The sequence below is a fragment of the Trichosurus vulpecula genome, chromosome 6, assembly GCF_011100635.1.
Source record: "Trichosurus vulpecula isolate mTriVul1 chromosome 6, mTriVul1.pri, whole genome shotgun sequence".
NCBI lineage: Eukaryota > Metazoa > Chordata > Mammalia > Diprotodontia > Phalangeridae > Trichosurus > Trichosurus vulpecula.
The window spans coordinates 216,674,005-216,682,781 of NC_050578.1; positions in this window are offsets into that span (position 1 = coordinate 216,674,005).

Below are 8,777 nucleotides of genomic sequence, written 5' to 3' on the forward strand. Positions count from 1 at the left end.
TTGAGCAGAGGACCAAGGACAGAGCCCTTGGGATTCCACTAAACATCTCATTTCCAGGTTCCTCGGATGATAGGATCCTGGATTTAGAGCTCAAATGGAACTGGGGGGGCCATTGAGTCTAAATCCTTTCCCCAATTCTGCAGATCAGGAAACTGAAGCACAGGGACATTAAGAGACTTTCAGGTTAACTTTGACCCATTAGTTCTCTCTCTTTAGATCTGGAGACTGAGAGATAGGAAGCCTCTGTGATGGAGGAAGAGCAGATAAGACAAGATCAAAAAGATCACTGAGCAGGGGAAATGTGGCCAAGAGAGGCAAGAGAAAACTCAGCTGGAAAATTTGGGGGACATGTCAAGTGTATCTGTTCCAACTACAGATTTCCCTGGCTTCCTTTAAGTCCCAACTAAGATCCTACTCTATACAAGAAGCATTCCCCAATCTCTCTTAATTTCCCTGCCTTTTCTGTTAGTTATTTCCTATTTATTTTGTATATAGCTTGCTTTGTATATATTTGTTTGAATGTTGTCTTCCTCATTAGATTGTTAACTCCAGGGCAGGGATTGTCTTTGCGTCTTTTTGTATCCCCAGAACTTAGCACAGTGCCTGGTACATGGTAGGTGCTTAATAAATGTTTCTTGACTGATTGTATAAAGGTAGATGATCAGTGGGGCTGAAAGGGGTCTGGACAGGTGATACCAAAGGGAAGGAACTACTGAAATCACAAGACAGTTCCTACTCAAGAGGTCAACCTGGCCCCCAGTGGAGTGAGCCCTAGGTAGTAATTTAGGTGGTGGGGGTCTCTTAAGACCTGCTAAGTGCCTAACCCAATTACACCCAAACAAAGCCCATCACAATGGATGGTTCCGTGCAGTACAACATTGTAGGCAGGAAGCCAGAGACAGCTATCAAAGCCAGCTCAGCCAAACAGCAGGGTAGCCAACACCTGGAGAACAAGATTGCATTGTCTCCAGACCTAATTCCAACTAGTCCAGCAAAAGGGAATAACATTTACCACTGAGGGTGAAAGCAAGGCAAAATTGAGGTTACGTCAGACTGAATTCCGAATTCAGGCCAACTGAACCCAAATTACCTTCTGATTATCACACAGCCTCAAAGATGCCAAGACCCCTGCTCCTATTGACAGCGCAGGTATCAAGGCTATGAGGAACTCAGCTAGTCCCTGCCCACCACTTGCAGGCTTGCACACGGGACATTTTGCTGTGGGTATAGATTTTCTGGCAAAGAACATGAAAAGACTATATCTCCCAGTCTCTGTGCTTTTTCTAATGCCAGTTTCCATGCCGACCAATAAACTTCTTTCAACCACACCTTGTCTTTTTCTTCTTTTGAAAACTCTCTGTAAAACTCCAACTCCATTAAGCCTTCCCTGACTTGCTATATAACACACATGGTGGAAATTACCTCTATCTCTTCAAAGTGTTTTGCCTGTGATCTCTCTTTTGTACTTACCCTATATATTTTGCTTTTTTGTTTTGTCTTTTAAAATAGATTGCTTTTCAGAATCACCAAAACTACTTGGTACTGGCTAAGAAATAAAGTAGTCGATCAGTGGAATAGGATAGGTACACAAGACACAGTAGTCAATGACTATAGTAATCTACTTTTTGATAAAACCAAAGACTCCAGCTTCTGGGGTAAGAACTCACTATTTGACAAAAACTGCTGGGAAAACTGGAAAACAGTATGCCAGAAACTAGACATAGGCCAACATCTTATACCATATACTAAGATAAGATCAAAATAGGTACACAATTTAGACATAAAGGGTAATACTACAAGCAAATCAGGAGAACAAGGAATAGCTTACTTGTAAGATCTATGGAGAATGGAAGAATTTGTGACCAAAGAAGAGATAGAAATTATTATTATATTATGAAATTATGAAATGCAAAATGGATAATTTTGATTATGTAAAATTGAAAAAGTTTTGGACCAACAAAGTCAATGCAACCAAGATTAGAAGGAAATCAGAAAACTGGGAAACAATTTTTACAGCTAGAGTAAATATAAATATATAGAGAATCAAGTCAAATTTACAAGAATACAAGTCATTCCCAAATTGAGAAATGGTCAAAGGATATGAACAGGCAGTTTTCAGAGGAAAAAATTAAAGCTATCTATAGTCATATGAAAAAATGGTCTAAAACACCATTGATTAAAGAAATACACATTAAAGCAACTCTGAGGTGCCACCTCATACTTTTCAGATTGTCTAATATGACAAAAAAAGGAAAATGATAAATGCTGAAAATGATGTGGGAAAAGTGGAACACCAATGCATTGTTGGTGGAGTTGTGAACTTATCTACTCATTTTGGAGAGCAATTTGGAGGATGGGAATATTTGTAGCTACTATCCAACTATGCTATCTTAGTAGCTGTTATTGCTAAGAGTTAATTGTGTCTACTGGCTTACTGTTCACTGGAAGCACACTAATGGGGGTATCACTCAAGAAATGCTACATAGTAACAGCCCTCTGAGGGAATGTGCCAGAGGGGATGCTTTAAAGCCTCTTCCCACTCTTCCCACACCTTTAATGTCCTTCCTGATATAGCCCCATTCCATCTTTCCATACTGATTACATCTCTTCAGATAAAACTGAATAGATAAGACATTTTCTGATTCATGCCTTGTTCCTCTCAGAGGAGATATGTGGAGAAATCCCCTTATATCTGCTGACGCATCCTGGGGAAATGATCAGAGGCTGGATCGCACTTACAAAGAAAATAGAAAGGCTAATCCCAACTCCATCCCACCCCATTTTTTCCTGCTGTCAGTGGCTTTTCCTGTACAAGCAAAATGACTCAGAACCTGTTGCCCTCATCTCCCTCCTGGACCATTTACACACATTACCAAATGGACTCTCCAGGTTGCAGTGACCGCTCTGAGGCAGGAAGCCCCAATACTTAGTGTGGACGTGTCCCCCATGTTCCTGGGAGAAATTTTAGCTGGAGAACAGGTCAGGGCACAGACAAAACAAGACAAAGCAGCCTTGGGCAGCCCAAACCTTCCCTTTATTAAGGCTTGAAGTTTCTCAGACAAACAGACAGAAAGACAAGAAACTATTTGTTCACACAAAAGAATTCCCAGCTCCCCTCTTACTCTTCCCACCCTCCTCCTAATTTGATGCCACTTTGCTCCCTGGGAGAGCTGGTTCCTCCACCATTCAGAGGCCATGTGCTTCTGTACTTCTGCCAAACTTGGCCCACTGGGAACTCCAGCTCTTTTCTCACTTTGGAGGAAGGGACTGGTGGGAGAGGGAGAGAGGAAGGGAGGGACTAGGAGAGGAGTCAGGCTGCTCTTGGCTTCTCAGTCAACCCAAAGGAAGACTTCCACAGAACAGATCCCTGTGGCAGAGGGATAGATCCTGGAAGGAAAGACCAGGCATGCCCATAGCCAATAAAGGTTGATTCACAAGGTCAGACAAAACAGATCTCAAGTTACCTGGCCTGGGGAGTGATATGGGTGGGGGGGTGGGGAGGATGGCCCCAGCATTTCACCAACTCCTGTCCTGGAAGCATATGGCTTGGTTCTGCTATTACCACTTCAGGTGGGGTGCAGAGGGATGGCCATCTGTTTTACTCAGCTTGAGCAATGCCCTTGCAGACAGAAGACTGGGTTCAGAGCCCAACCCCACCTAGCAGACTGACCTAAAGTACCCTGGCCCAAGCCACCCTGAGGGAATTCCCCTCATGCTCCTTCCTCCAACCCTCCTCACATCCTCCCCTGGATGGCTCTTTACTCCACGGAGCAGAGCCTTAGAGATGGACCCTCAGCACATCCTGGTTGACAGCAGCCTTCTTACAGCTCACACAGTTGAAGGACTGTGACCTCTGCCTCTCAGCTAAGCAGATGCGGCAGATCAGGTGGCCACAGGGAAGCTGATAAGCAAACTCACTTCTGAAGAAAGTAGTGAACAGTCTGCCACAAGCACTGCATCCAGGACCAGAGCTGCTCCAGGCCAGTTCTGGGAAACGAGGGAGAAAAACAGAGGCCAGGATCAGGACACACAAGACTTGTCTGGGAAGTATTTTAAAGGAACATTTCTCTGCAACCATTGGGAGTGTTTATGGCAGCTCACATGTTTCACTGTCAGGGAGAAGGCCCTGCTTGTCTGTGTCTACAGAAGGCAGGTCCATTCGTCTCAGACCTACATCCAGCTCAGTTTTTTACCGGCTGGATTGCCTGGTGCAAGCATTTGTGGCAGCCCACACTTCTCTTCCAAGGTAGTCGTCTTGGATATAGGTGTGAAGAGATTAGCAGCTCATGGGAAAGCTGGATCGCTCTGCCAGTGACCAAACTAACCTTTGCTGCTGTAAGAGGGGACGAGGTTCTACAGGCCACCAGATGGCGCCAGTAAGATGTGTGCCTGTAATGTGCTTTGAAAGATGCAGCCATACAGGTCAGAACATGTTTCATCATTAGCCTATGTTTTAGATTTCTAATATGTGTGCAGCTTATGTTTATTTCCTTACACACTAAAGGCATTTGTCTATTTTTCCTATATATGCTTGTTAGATATGTGTTACGGATATTTTTTCTTATCTGCTTGTGTGTTGTATACTATCACCATGTGCGTGCTATTTGTGCCTCACATAAATGAGATATTTAGTCACTAAAAAGCATGTGAATTTTTTTAAATCCAGACCCACAATTTAATTGGTTTAGGAAACTCCCAGGGAGAACACTCTGCCGATACAGATCGACAAAGTTTTATGGCTTCGAGTTTTAGAGATTGCCTAGGGAACTGAAAGATTGAGTGATTTACTCAGAGTCAAATTCCATGTGTCTGAGATGAGATTGAACTCTGGTCATCCTGACTCCAAAATCATTTATTTATCAACTAGGCCCCTCTCTCTCTCATGTTAGGTGTATTGCATATGATGCCAATTAGTGAGTGATGTTTGCCAAATGGTACTATGGGATGCTAACCAGGGATTTGAAGATAAGTACCTGAGATGAATTGAATTTTCATGCTATTCATTACATTTATGATGTATATCTGCAAAATGTTCATGTAATTTTGCAGGGACTATAAAACTATTACTGTAGTAAAGAATATTACCCTTGATAGGGGAGCACAATGTTATTTTGTATTTCTCATTTTTCTCTTGAGTTCACTAATCCCTGTGATGGAGACCAGGGACAGAGGAAAGAAGGTGCTTAGGAGTTAAGATAGCAGGAGGGTGTTGTCAAGTATGGAGTTAATTGTGTTTATTTGAAAGAGAGACCAGACCAAGTGCCCAATGCTGGCAGTGAGAGGTAAGAAACAGAGCATGCCATGAGGTGCCACTATGAGAGTCAGATCTGACTACCATGTGATCAGACATGAGTAAGAGTTGCCTTCAGTTATAATGGATTTTTCATCCCCCTCTTGGATATCTGGATCATCACAGGCAAGGCTGACTGCCTGAGTTGCTGGTGAGATGAGTGGGATGTGCCTTGTCAAAGCCAGGGCAGTAATTGAGTGTGTTATAGTGGTAGGCTGCCAGATTGTCAAAGACTACAGAGTCATCTGCCAATAGCCCAGGAATCATCATGTGGGTGTCCACACAGGTCAGGGTGAGATTGACACTTAATCCATGAGGAAAGACTCTTCTCCTATCAATGACTTGGGATTTTTTTGTGGGAAAAGATAGGAACAAACATAATTTCTCTTTTGCCTCTGGCTTCTGGGAATACTAGTTCCCTTGGGAGCGGTAAACATGTGAACTTAGCCATTGAACATGGTGGCTTGCTAAGCTTACGAAAGGTTGAGCCTTCTTTTTGTTGTTCTTGTGTTTACCCCAATAGCAAACAATATTTGGAAGTCTCAACACCATGTTCTATTATTTTTAGATTTCTTGCAGTAAATGTGCCTAAGCCAGAATATGACTGTTTTTCTATTGGGTCACCCAAAGCGAGGATGCAGGTAAGACTCTCAATGAGACACCAGTTACAGTTAGAGCTTTCCTCAGAATTAAACTGGGGGAGGGGCACAAGATAAATTTGTGATCCATTTATGAAACATTATATGCAAACAAGCCTGGGAGGGGGGGCAAGGTAAGTGTTTGCCGCAATTAGTATAACTTCTTAAGAATTTTATTCAGATAATGGGGGCAAACTGTGTTTTCTTCTATCTGCCCTTAATGATGGTCACTTCCAGAGAGAACAAGCTGCCACTCAACATCAGCTCCAAGAGCCAAACCAGTTTTGCATTTATGGCTTCAGTGACAGCCAGTCCTCCAAGCACGAGTTTTAGAATGATTCAGCTAAAGACATTGTAGCTCAAATTGTCATATGGAAACACAACCTAAGTAAGAGGGTTGTCATGTCAACCCTCCTTTATTATTCAAAGAGCAAATTTAAAAAATAGAGGAGGAGGGAAACAAGCTCCAGTTTTTTCGGGGGGAGGGGTTGTACTGAGGATTTAATTGAAGGCTAACTTTCTTTAGGGAATAGTTTCAAGGACTACACTGAGTTAAAAGTAGATACCCCAGAGCACTGACCCTGGAGTCAGGAGGACCTGAGTTCAAATGTGACCTCAGACACTTGACACACTTATTAGCTGTGTAACCTTGGGCAAGTCACTTAACCCCAATTGCCCTGCCTACCCCACTCAAAAAAAAGTGGATACCCTTTATTGTTAAGAAAGAGTATAACCATCCTAGTTCAAGGACTCTCACTTAGGTCATTGTAAGAGCAAATGAAATAATAAATGTTTTGAAAACCTTAAAGTACTTCATAAATGTTGGCTTTTATGGTTATATCCTCTTAATGAGTTTCCCTCCCCTGTCTCCCATCTCTGCTCTCTCCAATCCAAATTTCCCAGAGCTGCTGGTGTAACCTTCCCAGAGTTTAGGTCTTCCATTACTTCCCCCACTCAAAAATCTGCTCTTCTCAAAGGAAGGGAATACTTTGTTTTGCCTTTGTTTCTCCCAGAACTTAGCACAATTCCTGGCACATAATATCCCATTAACAAACATTCCCTGACTGATTAAATGATTGGTTGGCTCCCAAATGCACATCTTATAAAATGCAAACTCAACAGCATTCAAAGTCTTTTACAATATGACTCTGGCCGATCTTTTGTAGTTTTATTTGCTGTCATTCCCCTTCATACATTCAATGCTACAAACCAACTAATCTCTTCACCCTTTCCAGTATCAGCCTATCTTCACCTGCTTCCATACCTTTGCATCCCCTGTTCCAATTCCTGGAATGCCTGCCCCACCATCACTGAAACCCTTCTCTACCTTCGAGGTCCATTTCTAGTGATACTCCCTTCACACTATTTTCTTTAAGAATTATATCCCTCCAAGCCCACTCCCAACCAATCAAGATCATTCTCTTGGGCCATTCTGTTGAACTAATTGGTGTTTAACTGGTGGTTAAACATTTTCTAACTTATACCTCTATTCTCTATCCTAAGTAGTAGTAACTCTTTAAGAGTAGAGAAGATGGTACAGGCTTTTTAGGTACTAATAAGTATTGGTTGGACTACTGAAAAATTCTTTAGGCTACTCCCTCCAGACTCTAGGCTAGGGATTGGACTCAATTCTTTTTACAACTTCCTTTAAAAGTGTATGGCAGAAAGGAGGAGTCAAGATGATGGAATATAGGCAACAACTCAGCTGAATTCATCAATGTTCCCCTCCAAACATCTTTGAAATAACACCCCACATTGAATTCTGGAGTAGCAGAGCCAACAAAAGATCAGGGTAAGACATTTTTCCAGCCCCAGAAAATTTAGGAAGTTGACAGGAGAGGTCTGTAACACTGGGATGGGAGATAGGCCCAAAGTGCAGTGCACACTGTGTAACACCAGCAGTGGGCTTTAGAAGTAGCTGTGACTGTGTGAGCAGCAGCTTTGGAAGCTCTCAGACTAGAGACCACAAGGATTAACTGGTCAAAATGAGATTATAGGGGTCCTTTGCTGGCACTGGGTCAAAGACTCTGTTGCATTGCCCACATCTAGTTCTGGGTAGCAGTACCAGGGCAAAGAGGAGCATTTGTGCCTGTGGCTGAAGGAGAGCACTAGTCACAGTGCTAAGGGCCAAGAGGGGTGCTAGCATTTGTGGCTTCAGAGAAGCAAGATCCCTTCCTGGGTAAAGAACAGACCACAGGCCAGAACAAGGACCACTCCTCTTCTTCCAATTTGGAAGTACCAAACTTACAGTTCCCCAGAACTAGCTTTGAAAACAGCAGCATGAAAAACCTCAAATCTAGATCTGTGCCTCCTCCACCCAGGAGCATAGCCCAACTTTAATATAGAGTTAAAAGTCAAAAAATAGTCTAGAAAATGAGTAAACAATAAAAAAAACTCACTATAAAAAGTTACTATGGTAATAGGGAAGATCAAGACACAAACTCAGAAGTCATTGACATCAAAACAGCTACAAGTAAAACCTCAAAGAAAAAAAAGTGAATTGGACACAAGTCCAACAAGAATTCCTAGAAGAGTGGGTGGAGCCAAGATGGTGGCTGAAGAGCTCAAAAAAGATTTTAAAACTCAAATAGGAAATGTCGAGGAAAAAATTGAAAAATGAAGTGAGAGTGGTGCAAAAACATACGTGAAAAGAGTGTCAATAGCTTGGTAAAAGAGGCACACACAAAAAAACACAGAATAAATATAGAAAAAAAAATACAGAAGAAAAATATAGAAAAAAACACAGAATTCTCCAAATGGAAAAAGAGGTGCAAAAGCTCACTAGAGAAAACAATTCCTTTAAAATTAGAACTGGGCAAGTAGAAGCTAGTGACTGCATGAGACATCAA